This window comes from Syzygium oleosum, unplaced genomic scaffold (genome assembly GCF_021117445.2).
Source record: "Syzygium oleosum isolate NSW1041296 unplaced genomic scaffold, Sole_v2.1 Sole_v2.05, whole genome shotgun sequence".
Classification (NCBI taxonomy): domain Eukaryota; kingdom Viridiplantae; phylum Streptophyta; class Magnoliopsida; order Myrtales; family Myrtaceae; genus Syzygium; species Syzygium oleosum.
In genome coordinates, this window is record NW_026607489.1 from 3,858,767 (window position 1) to 3,873,390 (window position 14,624).

General features: G+C 41.7%; 1 protein-coding gene across 1 annotated transcript in view; it reads right to left on the reverse strand.

Moving 5' to 3' along the window:
- The window catches only part of LOC115685625 (F-box protein At1g47056-like), an 86,994-nt gene that overhangs the window by 9,134 nt on the left and 63,236 nt on the right, over positions 1-14,624 (reverse strand). The window lies entirely within an intron of this gene.

The window sequence follows — 14,624 nt, forward strand, 5'->3', positions numbered from 1 at the left end:
CGTCGCCGTCGCAGCCCAGCCTCGCAGCCGCCCCGCAGCTCCCCCGCCCGTCTCCGGTCGCCCCGCAGCCCCCGCTCGTCGGCGGTCGCGGGCCGCCCGCCCCGCAGCCCCCGCCCGTCGCCCGCCCCCCCACCCGTCGCGCCCTCGCCGTCGCAGCCCATCGCCGTCGCCGCCCGGCCTCGCGGCCGCCCCGCACCTCCCCGCCCGTCGCCGGTCGCCACTGAAGGCCCTCGCCGTCGGTCCGGGTCGCGGGCCGGCCGCCTCGCGGCCCCCGTTCGTCGCCCGCCCCCAGCCGGTCGCGGCCTCGCCCCCGCCCCACCTCGCCGCCCTCGCCGCGTCCGAGCAGACGGCCGAAGCCTCGCCGCGTCCGAAAGCGGCCGAAGCCTCGCCGCAACGCTGACCAGATGACCGTGAGCCGTGCCCGGACGCCAGAGCCAAGCCGCCGCCGCCGCCCGGCCTCGCCGCCATCGCCCGCCCGTCAGGAGAGCCGCCCCACGCCGTCGCCCCGCAACCGCCGCATTGTCGCTCGCCCACCATCGGCCCGGCCGAGGCTCTCGCCGGAGCTTGACCCCGCTTTATTCGTTGCCGCCTACGCCGGAAAGACAAGCCACCGTCGCCGCCGGCCAGCCGCCTCCGACGCGTCGTCACCGTCGCCGCCGCCCGGCTGCCTCGGCGCCGCCGTGCCGCCGCCGGCCCACCCGGCCACCCGCCTCCCGATCGCCGGCCGCGCGGGTCACCGCGCCTACGTACGCCGCCGCCCGGCGACGCTGCGCGCCATAAGCCGCTAGCGAGCCGCCGCCCGACGCCGTCGCCGCCGACCGACACCGTTGCCGTTGAGCTCCACCGTCGTTCGCCCGGTCGTGGCCGAGCACCTGGCCGACTAGTCACCATTTGGGCCCACGCCGGCGCCGGGACAGCCACTGTTCGATCGGCCGGTTTTTGTTGTCCTTGAACCAAGTAAGCAACTCCCTAAACCCTAGTTAGTATAATTAGGTAATTAGTCGGACTTGTTTAGGGATTATTTAGGATCACTTTTCGTTGGCTAAGTTACGGGTCGATTTCAAGATTGCATGTGGCTTTGATCGATAGTCGACTGGTTAATTTGTCTATTATGTGGATGATTAAGTGTTAAATGATGATAGGGTGATTGATTAAGCGTTTTCACAGAAAGTGCTTGAAAATTGAACAATTCTATAAAAAATCATGAAAAATTACGGAAAATTAAAAAAACGGTATATGTTGGCAATAAATATGAAATTTGACCGTAAAAGTTTTTTAAAATTTTTAAAAAACTAAAATGTCATAATATCACAAAATGGCAAAAATTAATAGTGACCACCCATTTTGAGTGAAATTTAGATTTTTTAACGTTCCGGGACAAAAAATATTAAAATATTAAAAATTTTCATAACCTTATAAAATGGCTTAAAATAAATGTGGTCACCCATTGTGAGGGAAATTTTTATTTTTTTTGGGTGAAAAAAAAATTAAAAAAATATAAAATTTCAAAACTGCATAGAATTGCCTAGAAAACATGTGGCCATCAACTTGCAGTGAAATTTAAATTTTTTTAGGTGGCCAAAAAAAAATTAGAATTTAAAAATTTTCAAAACTTCACGGAATGGCTTATATTACCTGTGGCCACCCACTTTTAGTTATATTTAATTTTTTTAACGTGCCCTAAAAATTATTAAAATAAAGAAGGACAAAAATTTTGGAAACTTTACCTAATAGCTTAGACTACCTGTGGCCACCCAATTTTAGTATGGAAATTTTTTTTTATTTCACGGAAAAATTTTTATATTAAAAAATAATAATTTAAAAATTCTAAAAATTTTTTAAATTTCAAAACTTTACAGAATGTCTTAGAATATCGGTGGCCACCAACTTTTAGTGAAATTTTTTTTTAGGTCCCAAAAAAAATTTACCAATAATAACAATTTTTCTCTTACAAAACTTTACAGAATGACTTAGAATACCTGTGGCCACCCACTTTCAGTGAAATTTAAATTTTTGTACGTGGTCAAAAAAAATTTAATCAAAATGAATGCGATTCATATAGTGATGTTTGATACCTGTGGCCACCCATATCGTGCTCATATATTGATGTTTCATATCAAAATGAATGGGATTCATAATATATTTGTTCATAGGAAATTGCACGTCATAAGCACTCGACATTGGCTCATTTCAAGGAAACATTTTCTCAGTCTTTCCATTAAAATGGTAAGCTTCGTCATGTACATCATTATGTGTCCGTAATACGTGTCAATAATTCTTTACATATTCGCATAACCTTCCTACTTGTCAGTATAAATGTGGAGGTCATTCGTATAGAAGACAAGCCTCTTCCTCGTCCTAGTCCCCGGCCCTTTCCTCTTCCCCTGTCCCGTCATCTAACCCTCAACCACAATATGGTCCGTCACAATATGGACACGTTGGCCCTTCCTCCAACACTCAACAACATGTTACGGGACTTGGCCACATGCGAACTGAATCTCCTCCAGTTCAATCTCCTTTAGCTCCCTCTCCTTCCGTTCCACCCCATTATTCGGCGGAACAATCGAATATTGACGAAAACACAGGTCAAGAAGATAACCGATTCTTCATATGCCCATTTGGAGATTCGTAAGTACTTCATTTTTATTTTAGTATATGTAATATTTAGGGCTTTAGATATTGATGTCAACTGAATTGTCGATGTTGCACAATATCCGTATGATTGCAGATTCACGAATGCTCCGTCTGTTGTGAGGGAATTGAACAAAATAGTAAGAAACTTTTGGATGGGAGAGTATATTACTTACAGAAGTGTTCCATAAGAAGTGAAAGAAATGTGGTGGAATGAGTTCAAGGTAAGTTTTACATATTTTATTTTCTCACCAATTAAGTTTGGTGTAGTATATTGATGATCAAGAATGATGTAAAGGGACCAGAACAACTCTGTAGTTTTCGATACCTAAAGGACCGAGATATTTTCCCCGACATGAACTTTACAAAATCTGTCTATATTTGTCTGGTGCATGGTTATGGATATGTGATCATCATAATAACTTTCAATTTGTGTTTTTATTCATTGCAGCGGAAGTTCAAGTGGGAGGAAGCGGAAGACAATGAAGTGAGAAGAATTTTCGATAAGAAAAACGGTGATTTTATGCGAAATGTCATGAATAGAGCGAAGATCAAGCAAGTGAAGCTGTCTTTCTTTTACGGTGACAATTGGGCGGCAATTACAGATTTTGGGCATCGAGCAGTCGGCAACTCGTGAGCGAATAAGAAGAATCAATCTTCTAGTTCTAGTGATGGGTCACCACATATCTTTGGGGCTTTATCAACATTGCGGAGCATCACAAACGACTGCTAAGTCTGTTAAATGAGTTATAAGTTAATTTAATTCAATTACTCATGTTTACATTTTGTAGGCACAAGAATTGGGGACGGAACCGACATTTGCAGCTACATTTGAACGCACATTTCAAAAGAAAGATAAGACATGAACTGGCGATCGAGCAAAAGCTGTTAAGGTATGTAAGGTTATACTTTGGCTTATATGTAAACTATAACAAAAATCGTGAATGCTTTCAATATTTATGGTAGATATATATATAGTGATTTTATTTTCATCTACATTGTTAATGTAGGAAAAATATGATCAACTTTTAATGAGCAGTGCTAGTGGTAGTGATGATTGTCCTGAGTCCGGGCCATCAGTTGATAATATGGCATTATGGATGGAGGCAACGGGTGGGGTGAAAAAAGGGAAAATATTTGGGATGGGATCGTTGTCAAGGATGTACATGCCGAATAATCCTGGAAGTTCATCATCCACTGCGACTGGTCGAAGGAGGTCACGACAAGACGAGCAATTGACCCAAGAAGTGCATCGTCTGAATAATTTACTTGTTCAGAAGGACGAACAAATAAATAACTTGGAACAACAAATGAGACTCGTTATGCGACACCTTAACCTCAATCGCTATGACGATCCTCCTGTACCTCCAGCCAATCCAATAGGTGATGGGCACAATGATGACCAACACATTGATGCCGAGAATGCTGATTATGATGATGATGATGATGATTTTCTCTAGACTTTCTAGTTAAAATTCTCAAAATCGGGGGTAAGCTTGCTTCATAATCTTGGTTTTTCATAATTTCACTCATATTCATATGTAAGAACATTTATGTTCGTCCCGAAACGTATTTTTGTTAACCCTCTTGTTATTTTACACCTAGTTCCACATCCATGCATAAACGCTTCTTTTATATTCGGATCGATTTATGTATCGACATTTCCTCAGGTCTCGACAAAAGTGACTACTTTTGGTGTCCTGCCATCGTACCAAAGCTGCGTCTTCTTGTGTATGGTTTTTCTGCGTCTTCTATGGTTGTCCCGTCTCTTAGTTCATGTTTTGAATGTATTGTAAGATTGGATATCAAATAGCATCATGTCAGACTCTACAACTTTCCTTCAGTTATTTGTTTCAATTATATGTCATTGTGGCTGGTTTATCAAAATCTATGGTTGGTTCGTTTTTCTGTTTCAATTATATGTCATTGTCTCCTTTGTTTGATATGGACAAGAATTTATGGCCGAAATGATGTAAAAATAGCGACGAATATTTTAAGCCGAATTTTGCGATCATTACAGTTCGTCGCTAATTTGCGACGAATACATTTTGCGACGAAATTTGCGACGAATTTTGTGACGAATTTGCGACGAAATTGCGACGAATTTTGCGACGGTTCGTCGCAAATTTGCGACGAAATATTTGCGATGGATTGTATTCGTGGCTAATTTGCGACTAATTTTGCGATGAATTTTGCGACGAATTTTGCGACGAATTTTGCGACGAATTTGCGACGAAATTTTGCAACGAAATTGCGACGAAATTTGTGACGAATTTTGCGACGAATTTTGCGACGGATAGCGTTCGTCGCAAATTTGCGACGAAATATTTGCGACGAATTTTGCGACGGATTGTATTCATGGCTAATTTTTCGACGAATTTATTTTCGTCGCAATTTTGCGACGAACTTTTAAATTTTCAGTCGCAAAATTTTGCGACGACCTAGTAGCGACGGAATTTTTTCCGTCGCAAAATTCGTCGCAAATTCGATTTGCGACGGATTTTTCCAAATTTTCCGTCGCAAATTTCGTCGCTAATCCGGTGTTTTTTTGTAGTGGCAAGTGGTCTTTTCAATGAATCTATAGCGTCCGCCCACGCTTGGCCCAGTGGTCTCGTTATTTCATGGAGGAAAACTGCTCTGCCTGTGAAGAGAGGGAAAGTAGGTTTTGTTCTTGCATCCATCCTATTCCAACCCAGCCCATTTCAATGATGCAACTCAACTGCTCAATTAAGTCCTTTAACTTGCATACTTCTCTCATCTCAGTCCCCCGTAGGGATAAAAAAAGGGTCGAGATCGATCAGGTTCTCAACCCCCTCCACACCCTAATACATACATTTTGATTGTGTCTAGGATTTAGAATCTAGGATGGGTTTTGGGACCTTACATGAAAAGATCATACATGTTTTTGGGGTTCAATTGTCAAGAGTACCTCGAGATCAAATCCCATCTCACTTTTTGGTGTGCATTTGATTTTTTTTGTTAGTGACTCCGTTTTAGGAAGAGTCGGGTCAAAAGATGGCTTTGAGATGCGCTTCGATTTTCTTGTACCTAAAGGAGTTTGGGTGTTCAAGATTTAGTGCTCAAACCGCGTCGGTTTTGACATTGGCTTTGAGATGCAAAAACCACACATTTTGATGAAAATAGAAGTCTGTCGGTATTAATCAAAACAGTAATATTTTATTCCACCATCTCATATTATTTTCCATTCATTTTTATACAGATTTTATTTCCTCTCCTCTATTTACCAATGTGCTTAAGCTAATTTCTATTAAAAGATCTTTCTAATGGGTTTGAACCTTGTTGATAATCTTAGTTAATTAGCATATTTTGAATATAAATTATAATCATAAAGAGTTCACAACTTTAACCAAAGAATTCCCCAAAAAAAACTAGAACTAAAGAGTTGTACACTACAAGGAGTAATTCCAGATTAAACTTTGGAGGAACATTATAAAGAAAGTACTTTATTTATATTCTTTTAAATTAGAATCTCGATCTTTAAATTTATTAAAATACTCAAATCCTAGATGATTCTCGTAAAGAAGCAAAAGATATGTAAACTTCTCCGATGTGAACATGAAAGAAGAAGAAACAACAGTTTGAGAAAAGTTGACAAAAACCAATAGATTGATTGATCTACATAAAATATATACTTTTTTCTCTTTCTTTAATCTTTTTACGATTAATGAGATCTCAGCAACGGCTATTTCGAACAATTTAAATTTTCGGGTGTGTCTAAAGCTTGAATTTGAACCTTTGACGTCCACTTTACTAAGCTTGATTGGACAAATCTTCCTATCAATAGGGAGTTAGATAGGTTGAGAGTGTCATTGTAATCACATTGTTTCACTATTTTGGCGTCACTGGATAAAGAATAACCGTAGAAATTCCATAATTGATCCTGAAAAACAAAACATTATTCCTAGAGGTGTGCGAAGGAACCAGAAACAGCCCGGACCATCCAGAACCGGATCGGACTAGCCCAAAACCGATGGTTGCTAAGGGAACCGGTCCGGTTCTCGGTTCCAATGAATTAGAACCGATGGATATCGGTCCGGTTCACGGTTCTAGATGTGCAACCGCCCACCCGTCCACCCAAATCGGACCGGTAATATAAAATATATTTATTTAATTTTTAATATTTTTAAAAAATGAAAAATCATAAATCTCTAATGTGAAGCTCATCTCGTTCGGAAACTCTCACTCTCTCACTTTCACCTCAGTCTCTACTCTCTCTCACTATCTGTGTGATCTAATGGGCCTAATCTCCTAGTTCGAAACCTTTCTGGATTGATTGGTGGGTGGTTTTTTAATAATTTTTATGGAGGTTTCTTCTGATTTGCACTTGTTGTTGCCTCTTGTGCAGAATATTAGTCCTTTGGCTATTGTCGTTTGCTCTCCGTTTTGTATTCCTTCCGCCTCTTTGTTGGTTCTTAACGGGGGACAGTAGTATTCTGGACTCATGACTTACCCTGTTACAATCTTGACGCGAGAAGTTTGGTGAGACTGGTTCCGTGGGGTCCGGTTCCTAGGTGGGTCTATAAAATCAATGAGCAGTTCTCGGTTCCAATTTTTTAAAATCGGTCCTTAATGGGTGGTTCCCGGTTCTTGGATAGAAACCGTCCATCCGAACTATGCTCACCCCTAATTATTCCTGTGATGACATTAGGGAAGCAAGAAAAGATATGACAACAAAGGACAAAATCTCGTATGATGCTGAAATGTAGAACAACATGGGCCGGGCCGGCTAAGTTATCATTCAGCTTCTGGCCTTGTACCATGAGATTCTCGAACAGTATGAAGTGTAATGACAGAGACTTGTCAGGAATGAGACTCTTCCATTCCGATTGGACCATCGAGGGGATGATCCACGGAACTCCATGTGAGGCTACATGTACTTGCCCTATTAGCTAGTTCATCTAGCAGTACAACCCTATTCTTGAAATTTACTGTCATTCCATCTTGCTGTGACCACGTAGGTAGAAGATACAACTGGAAACCTTGGGTACATTTCTTCTGGTAAGCACCTGTACTTGGGACCTAAGATACTTGATCTGACAACCTAATATTCATTCTTTCATCACTCCCAAACCCCATTGATCAAAACAAGAAAGATCCAAGCTGAGGGCAACTTTCTTAAATAAAGTTCCGTAGGTTTGCTCTTCAGTGTTTTTCCTCCTCTTATGTTTTGGCTCCTGACAAACTCAACTTCATTTGCTCCCCAGACATTAGTCCTGAAAAAAATAAAATAAAATAACCCTACATAACTAAACTGATGGCAACTTTCTTAAATAAAAAAAGAATCTCCAAAGTGTAGATATATTGAAGGTAGAGCCAACCCTTGCATACTCAATTATTAACCCAATATCCTTCAATGGTACACCACCAGGACAAAGACCGCATCTAAACGCTTGACAATGATGAGTGGCTCCAGAGCTGCACATGCCATGTCCCCTTTCAATTTCAAAAAGATAAAAATGACCAATTGAGTGTCTTTCTTTCTTTCTTTCTTCCTTTCTTTTCTTCCTTCAATTTTCTTTGTAAAAAGAATTGCATTTCCCATCCAAGACATGACATGATGGAATCCAAAAAACCGAGATAAGAAGGGATCACAGCACAAACAATCAAAAATTGTGTATTGGCTTCAAAGTGTTGACAAATGGGCCACCCCACAAAGAAAAAAAGGGGTCATGATGGCATTCATCGAGTGGAATCATATCTCCTCTATGAAACTCTAATCTAGGTTTCAATGTACTTTGACATGGATGCACTGATTGACATAACTATGGCGGAGGATTGGACTTGAGCCCTAATTTGGGTCCAACTTTGTTTAATTATTGGTGCTAATTATTCCTAGGAAAACACCAAAACCCAAAAAGAAAAAAAAGAGCAGAAAAAGGAGCTGAGCTTGCTTGTGAGGAATGCCAGAATTAAAGGGAACAGAAAAGTTATTTGGGTCTTAAGTGATTCAGATGAAAAGGAGGGAGGGTTTGGAATAATAGTGTGTTGGTGATGTGAAAAAGGAGTGAGTGCATGTGATGCAAGTTGCTCCACATGGGTGAAAAGCTAGCAGTAAGAGGGAAAGAGAACAGAATAAAGATAAGGCACAACTGCTACGCAGTAGCAGCTACTCTGCAACAGAGCTTCTGTCATTGGATCAAAAGGTCTGAACTTTATTTTGTTATGCAATCATGTGGTTGGGCGGCCACATTGTACAATGAAGAGTTCGGTGAAGAATGTTGACTGGGGTTTCAGTAAATTTAATGAGGATGTTGTCAGGTTAACGAGAATTAGAGGCAGAAAAGAAGAAAGAAGAAAATGCATTTTGTTATGCAATCATGTGGTTGGGCGGCCACATTATACAATCAAGAGTTCAGTGAAGAATGTTGACCGGGGTTTCAGTAAATTTAACGAGGATGTTGTCAGGTTAACAAGAATTAGAAGCAGAAAAAGAAGAAAGAAGAAGAAAATGCATTTTCAAGTGATCTGAAAATGATCAATTCATAATAAATGTTTTCTTTCCAAAGAAGGAAGGTCGATGCCCTTAGATTTAGTACATGTTGCCTATATCCAGCTTTTAAGCCTTGAGATCAATTTTCAATGTCATTGTCAACATCATCTGCAATGGCAAGATTGTTTCTTTTTTTCTCCCTTTGCGCGTCATCCCTCTTTGCATTTGCTTTCATAGTGTCCTGAGAATCTAAATTCCTAAAGAATATGATTCAGACTCAACTATGTTTTACCCGAGAGACAAAAGCATGTGAGGGCTCACGAACTTTCACAAGACATTTGGACGTTGGCCACGATAGCGATAAGGCTGGACATAAAACTAGCACATTCCTAGGCAGCACCTTCTTGAAAGATATTCATTTGTCAAAGAGAAGAACATTTTCATCAAAATGGACATGAAAAACATAAGACACCTAATTGCAAGACCCCTTTTTTCCATTCACATTACAGGTGGGATTTCAAAAATTGCTGCTTTTGTAGTCAAAGTGCCGATCCATATTCCTTGTGGTGAAAAAAAAACGCAAGAAGCTTTTTATTCTAAGATCCTGCAGGGTTGTTTGGTAAGACAGGCACAAATATGGTAAAAGAATGGACATGTATTACTCAAAGAAGCTAAATTGTCAGCAACAAAACCACTCGGACATTTTTTGTGTGTGTGGGGGGGGCCACTGTGGTTGCCGGGTCTGCGTCCAATGTAACGGTCGGAATGGGGCAAAAGTCCAATGAATTGAGGGAAGGGAGTTAGGTTGAGAAAGTGAAGGGTTGAAGGGTGAGGTCTTTGTGTCAGAGCTTGTTTAGTGTGCATCTGTTCCTTCCTTGTATATGAAGCCTTTGGTGAGAGTCCAGAAGTCCAGAAAGAGGAAAGAGTCCCATGTTCGGACTGGGTTGCTTAACTTGCAGTTTACCGCTTCTAGGAAAAGGATGAGAGCAAAGAAAACATTGTTCAGCTTAGAGTCATCACAAGAAAATTTGGAATACACGAGACTAAAAACTTCCCAGCGTAAGTCATTTGATAGATAATCAAAGTCCGCGGACTTTTCTTTTTCGTCTGTTCATAATGGGTCTTGAAAATGATTCTTTAACTTATAGATTACAGGAGCTGATAAAGATGCAAGCTCTTTTCTCATTCTTTTTTTTAGCTTTCACTCAAATCCGCTGAAGTTACTCATCGCCATTCACCCAACAAGAATGGGAATGATTTAGCTTGATCTTTTATCCAAAACTGACTAGAAACGTTATGAAATAGAAAGGAGAAAGCTACAGTTTGGTGTCTTGGAAAGAAAGGCTCCGACAGCTTCACAGTGTGAACACAAGTTCTGCAAGACCATAGAAAGTGAGCATAACTGTCAGTGCATCAATTAAATTGATTTTCGAACTCCTAAATCAACAAGAACTGAGAAAGATAGATGCCCTTTTCTTCTTTCTTCCAAAACTTCGCCAAGATCAATCTATGACAGCAATGCAACAAGATTAGAAACCACACAGCAATGATCTTTCATCTATGACCCATCAAAAAAAGCAATAAAGAACCAGAATGATGCTCTGATAAGGCCTAGACATGGGCATGTACTGGAATAATGTATCATCATCAAACAATCCCCCTAGACCTAACACTTTTCTAAGCATGCATGTGTGTAGGTCTCAGGTAGATTGAGTTTCAATTGAGTCCATATCAATGTGATTTTGATTCTGCAACAAGGAACCACCAAGGCTCAAAGATTGCAGCGTGAGGTCCCATTTGGTGGGAAAAAGAAGGCTCCTATGGTTCTTGTTGGTTATGTCAGAGTTTGTGGCCCTTTATTTACATCTACTTTGAACAGTCTTTTCAGTGCCCTCTTCACCATCCAATCCGCTCAACTGCCAAAATATTATGAAATTGTGATGATTCAGCCGTGGCTTTCAAAGCTGGTGAAAAATACTTGTTAAAGGCACACAGGTGTGTGTGTGTCTAGGCCAGTTCCTTTTAAAAGAAAAAAAAAATTCAAGTGAGACATTAGATGACGCGAAGGCATTGGGTGACTACATTGCTCTGGATGGTTGGAGGGTGCTTAGGTCGAGCTTAATCGTCCTCACAGTTATGTGAAACGATCCGTTTAACTCACTTAAAAAAGGTCGAAATCATCTCATCAAGCTCCACCGCGAGTTATTTATGTCAAGATTGAACGCGACTCATGCCTCCTAAAATAAAACCATTTGAGGTCGAGGTTGAATAAGCACATCAACATCTCCAGACCAGCATGGGACTACCTACACATACATGAGAGTTATCATGTATTGTGGTGACCACAGAACGTAAAAGGAAAAAGAACAAGTATTGTATTGCCAAGGCCCATCGCGCCATGAGTTCATGGGAATAGTCAATTAATAGGTGAGTCCATGGCCATAATGTCAGAGGATGTGGCTAGTTCATCACCAAGAGTTAGCTGGGCATTTTCCTTTTAGTTATTTCCGCACAGCCTTGAGGGTGACACACCACACAAACAGTTTGATCCTTCAAAGGTTTGCAAAATACCAAGATGGTATTTTATTAACTGTCACAAATTCTGCAGAGAAGCATTGGACCAGCTGAGACTCTGACCAAGTGGAGAGAGAGAGAGAGAGAGAGAGAGAGTTTGGGTCCACACGGGTTATTTTGACACCTAAAAGGCCATGTGAGCTGGGAGGCCACCAGCTGTAATGTGTCTAATTGTGGGTGGGTCTCCCCCTCCCTCACATCACTTTCCAACTCTCCCTCCCCTCTTAAGTAAATAAAGTTCTCTACGACATGTAACCTTCACTCATTTAAAGAATACCTTAACGCGATCTCATCGTTTGATACTTACATAGTCATATAGCCATATTCGATACGACGTTTATGAATCGGGAAAATCAAGAACATCCAGATAAATTAGAATCGCGTCGACGTGTTGCTTGATATAAGCGCGGTATACATTTCGCTTCTCTCTCCGAGTCGAGTCCATTTCGTTTCTTTTCCTTTTCCTTTTCCCGAATTGCCATTGCCGTGACCCTCCACCACGAGCCAGAAAGTTCCAAAGCAGAGAAACCGGATGATCACGCCCCCTTTTCCGTATAGCGTTTTGGACTTTTCTTCTCTTGGTTTTGCTTGTGTGATATGGAAACGTGACCTGAATTCTACACCTGTGACTAGATAGTGCCATTTCAAAGGGTGGGAAGGCGAGCTGGGGAGAGTTTGATTATAGTGGTAACGTGAGAGTTAGGGTAAACTCTCTATCATGAATAGGAGAAGGAAGAGAACTTTATTCTTCCTTACTCGATACGAGCTCTTCAACAGCTTTCTGGTGCAATTCTACATCTGTAATTCTTCATGAGCTACTTTCTTTTTTTTAGTTCTGATATCATGGAGTTATCTAAACATTAAGATAAAAGTGAATCCTTCCGAATCTCATAATTTTAACTAATTATATTGAATATATACAGAAATAAAAAAATCCCATAATGCTTAAACCGATAAACAACGCACAGAACCCTCGCACTTTCGAATGTGAAAGTGAATAGCAAGTTAATCATTCTATGGCTCTGTGGTAGATTTGGTCATATTTATGCGATGCTGAAAATGGGAAAGTATTCGATCCATAAGCATTGAATTGTTCAACGCACGTCGCATCCGCTTATGTTCAATTGCCAACTACAAATGTTGTAAATCACCGCAAGAAACTTCGAGCGGCGAGCGTTGTTCGAAAAGTTTGTGTGGAAACGAAATAGTAGTTGAATCCATATTAGTGTATATTAGGGTTAAGACACTTGTGTAGCGGGCGATCATAATCGGGTAATTATGAACAAAAAGGAAATGAAGAATTATGTACCAAAGGTGCACATAGGAGAGAGAGGGAGAGAGAGAGAGAGAGAGAGGTGAGAAGAGACAAAAGAAAGTGAATTGGCTGTTGAATAAACCGATGGATACAAGAGAGGGAAAATGAAGGGTAATTTAAGAAATCTAGAAATGAGATAAAAGAGGGACTTTGGTCTAGGTCAAAATATATAAGATATATCAAGGAAAATAAATAAATAGTTAAATTATATATAGGTGGGGAAATATATATATAGATATATGTAGGGTCAAACTATATATATATAAATATATATATTATATAGGGTCAAAATATAGGGAGGAGAGAAGCCATAAAAGAGCAAGCATTTAAGGGTGGGGAGGGAAGGAAATAATGAGATGTGGTTAAATGATGACAAAGTGGCCGCCTCGTGCCGGGCAAAACCTCCAGGCACGTGGCTCCGATTCCCTCGTCACGTGGCTTCGTGGGCCCCCCTGCCCCCCTCCCTCTCTCTCCCTCTCTCTACTTTCTTCGTAACAATATACACCTCAATGTACGTACGCGTGTCCCTACTCTTCCTCCTCAATACGTGACGATGCCCAAGAGGGTATTCTCGTATTTTCCCATTGGAAGCTTCCTTTATGCTTAGAATAGAAAATCCAGCACCCCGGGAAAATAGAAGATGAGAAGGGGAGGGAGAGGAAGTGGGTCATGTTCTCTGATAAGAGTTTGCCACATCAATTAGCGATGCCGATTTTTGTAAACGCTTTGCGCTTAGATAGTTGTCGCCTCGCACGTACCCATGTTACCAATTGAGATTCTCCTTAAATTACTGTCCTCTATTTAATTTTCTCGGGCAGAACGTGGTAAGATTGATTTCTAAAAGACAATGATACGGTTTGGCGATAAAAAGAATATCCAGACGTAACAAATGCTCGTAAAAGAACACATCCTCTATTACCCCATAACACGATATCATGCCGATATGTCATGTACGAGAGTTACTCGATTTGCATGTTTTTTTCTTTTATTAAAAGGGCTGATAGGGACGAGCCAGAGTCAGTGACTCGTCTGGGCATTATCAGAGAGAGTCAACATTCGATCCGAGCCATTAACTGCTCCCTCGCCGGCGATTCGGAGTCCCGAGGCCGGCGAGCCCGTCGCCGTACCCCGAAGACGCCGGAGGTCGGGGAAATCTCTCTACCCGAGAAAAGCGGGAGGAGAGAGAGAGAGAGAGGAGGGCAAAACGGGAAGGAGTGGCGTGGAAGCATGTGTCCTTTGTGTTTTTCCTTCACTCTCTCTCTCTCTCTCTCGTTTGGTGTTTTGGGAGTTGGCGCAAGCAAAGCAAAGCAAGCAAAGGGCCTCTCTAACTGTCACGTCCGGTGGTGGTGGTGGTGGTGGTGGTGTAATGCAAAAAATGCAGTGAAGGCTAAGGCAGCATCATAGGAGTTCCGCTCTGCTCTACTGGTTGCTGTCCTTTGCCTGTTACTCTCTCTCTTCTCTCTCTACGTCCTCTTCTACTTTCTCTCTCCTACTTCACCCTCCAACTACCCCTCCCTCCTCTCTCTCTCTCTCTCTACCAGTGCCAACACACATGCACACAAGACGCTCCCTTTCCTTCTAAAATCCTCCTCCTGTCTCCTCCTCCTGCCTCCTCCGTCGCTCCTCCTCCTGCATCCCACCTCCCACCTCGCT